The 2,500-nt window shown below is 80.4% G+C and overlaps 1 non-coding gene across 1 annotated transcript; it reads left to right on the top strand.

The window, feature by feature from the left end:
* Nucleotides 1–1,797: 1,797 nt before the first annotated feature.
* LOC142403222 (5.8S ribosomal RNA) lies at nucleotides 1,798–1,950 on the top strand. Its single transcript, XR_012773632.1, has one exon. It is a non-coding gene; the product is annotated as a 5.8S ribosomal RNA (ribosomal RNA).
* Nucleotides 1,951–2,500: the final 550 nt, after the last annotated feature.

The raw sequence follows: 2,500 nt of genomic DNA, 5'->3' as shown, positions 1-2,500 counted from the left end.
CCTCCGGGCGTTCCGGGCTTGGCGCGCGGCGCCGGGCGGCGCGGCGGGCCGCCGCCTCCCCTGCACCTTCCGCCACGAGGGAGCCGGGGGGCGGCTGTGCCGCCGCCGCCGCCGCTGGTGGGCGAGGCCCTGTGCCGGTTGGCGCGTCCCGCGCCAGCGGGCGGCCCGAGCCACGGCTCTCCTCCCGGGCGCAGCGCCGGGCTACTGAGGGAAACCCCGGGCCCCGGGAAGGAGGACGAGGCAGTGGCGGCGGATGTCGGGCGCGCCCCCGCGGGCGGACGCTCCCCCGAGGGCGGCAGCGGGGGAGGCACCCCCGCGGGGCCTTGCAGGTCGTTTCCCTCGCCCCAGGGTCAGGTACCTAGCGTCCACGCTTCCGCGGCCCTCCCTCGGCGTGAGCCCGGGGGTCGAAGGCCGCGGAGAGCCGGGCGGAGGTTTAAAGACTCGGGCGGCTCGATGCGGCCCGGGGGGCGGCCGGGCGGCGGTGCCGTAAGGGGGGGCGGGAGTCGCTCTCGCAAAGCCCCCTGTGTCGGCCGCCGCCCGCGCCCGTCCCGCGGGCAGCCGAGCCGGGGAGGGGTCCCACTGCCCCCCCCACCCCGCGGTCCGGTCTCGGCGGAGAGACCGCGGCGCGGTCGGCCGTGGCCGGCCTGCCTGCCTCGAAACGGGCGACCCCGGCGGGAGCGCGGCTCTCCGCCGGGGGCGGCGAGTCCCCGCGGTGGGGGCTCGCCCGGCGGCCCGCCGGGGCCGCCGCGCCTCCGTCGCAGCGCCGCGCCGCGCTGCGCTCCGGCTCCCCTCCCCGCCCTGGCGAGCGCTCGGCGGTCTCCCGCCGCCGGCCCGCCGGCTCGGGCGGTGCCCCGGGCCGAGCGGCGGCGGCGCCGCTCGGCGCGTCCGTCGCCCGGAGGGCACCCGTGGCCGGCCCGGCCCGGGCCCCTGCCCGTTGCCTTCCCGCGTCGCCCTTCCCGGCAGCGCCGCGGCGGGGGGCAGGCGGGGCGGCCGGGGGCGCCTCCCTCCCGGTCTCCGCGTGGAGACGGGGAGAGCGGGCGGCGCCTCCGGCTTGGCGCCGTCTGCCCTTCCGCTCGGCGCGTGCCCGCGGAAGGGGCCGAGGCGAGAAGCGGCGGCGGTGTGGTTCCGGGAGGGCAGCCGCTCCGCTCCGCTCCGGCGGGGTGGCGGGCCGCCGTCCGGCGGCCCGCGGCCGAGGCGTCGCCGGCTCGAGCTCCGGCGGTCGCCGCCTCCGGCGCGGCGGCGGAGGGGCCGGCGGGGCGAGCCGGGTGGGGGAAAAACCGGCTGTCGCAGCGCGGCGTAGCTTGCGCGGAGGCGCGCGCGGGCCCGGCGGGGCGCCCCGCTGGTGTGCTGAGCAGCAGCAGCAGCCCAGCAGAGCAGCGCGCGTGTCCGGAGCGAGGCGGGCAGGCGGCGCGGCGGGGCGCGCCGCGGCCTCCGTGCGGAGGCCGGTCCGAGCCCGGGCGCCTGGGCCGCCCCCGAAGCGAGCAAGGTGCTTGTCCCAGGTGGGTGGGGAGCGCGGGCTCCCCGCCCTTGGCCTTGCCGTTCGGGGTTTTCCGTTCCATTTTACCCCCCCCTTCTTCCGTGTGCGTGCTCGTACGGTCAGTCGAGGCGAGGCCTCGCCGTCGCGCGCGCGCGCGCCGCCGCGTCGCGTGGCGTCGCGTCCCCTCCGCGCGGGCGGAGGGGCGGGCGGCCGGGCGGGCGGCCGGGCGGGCGGGCGGCGGGCCGTCCTCCGAGAAGGGGCCGCTTTTGTCGAGCGGTCCCGGCCCCCCCGCGCGCGCGGGGCGGTGCCGAAAGGCAGACAACTCTTAGCGGTGGATCACTCGGCTCGTGCGTCGATGAAGAACGCAGCTAGCTGCGAGAATTAATGTGAATTGCAGGACACATTGATCATCGACACTTCGAACGCACTTGCGGCCCCGGGTTCCTCCCGGGGCTACGCCTGTCTGAGCGTCGCTTGACGATCAATCGCCGGCTGGGCCGCCGCCCCCCCCCCCGTCGCCTGGCGGCGGGGCGGCGTGCCCCAGCGGCGCGGCTGGGGTGCCTCGCAGGCCCGCGCGCGCGGCCCCGGGCCGGGGAGCGGTTCCCCGCAGCCCGGCGGCGTCGGCCAAGGGTCTTCGTCCCCCTAAATCGAGACTCGGGGAGCGCTCCGAAGCTCCCCGCTCCCGGAGCGCCCGCTGGGCGGAGCTCGTCCCGCCGGGGCCGCCAGGGTGTGCGTCGTGGCCGGTGGGGCCCGGCGCGGCGGTGGGGAGAGATATGGGGAGGAGGCGCGGGCCTCGCCCCCGGCCTCCCGCGCTCGCGGGCGGCTGTCTGCGGGTGGGTACCGCGGCGGTACCGTGCCGTGCTGCCGCGCGCGCGCGCGTGTGCGTGCCGGGGACGGGGGTCCTCCCCGTCGCCCTCCCCCCCCTCCTTCTCTCCCCGACCCCCCCCCCGCCGCGCCCGTGCCTCTGGGCGCGCCCCGCGGGCCGTCTCCGGACGCGTCCGGCGCGTGTCGGGCCGTCTCCGG

Source organism: Mycteria americana, unplaced genomic scaffold (genome assembly GCF_035582795.1).
Source record: "Mycteria americana isolate JAX WOST 10 ecotype Jacksonville Zoo and Gardens unplaced genomic scaffold, USCA_MyAme_1.0 Scaffold_140, whole genome shotgun sequence".
NCBI classification, from domain to species: Eukaryota; Metazoa; Chordata; class Aves; order Ciconiiformes; family Ciconiidae; genus Mycteria; species Mycteria americana.
The sequence above is the reverse complement of the archived record's forward strand: the minus strand, read 5'-3'. Positions and strand labels throughout refer to the sequence as shown.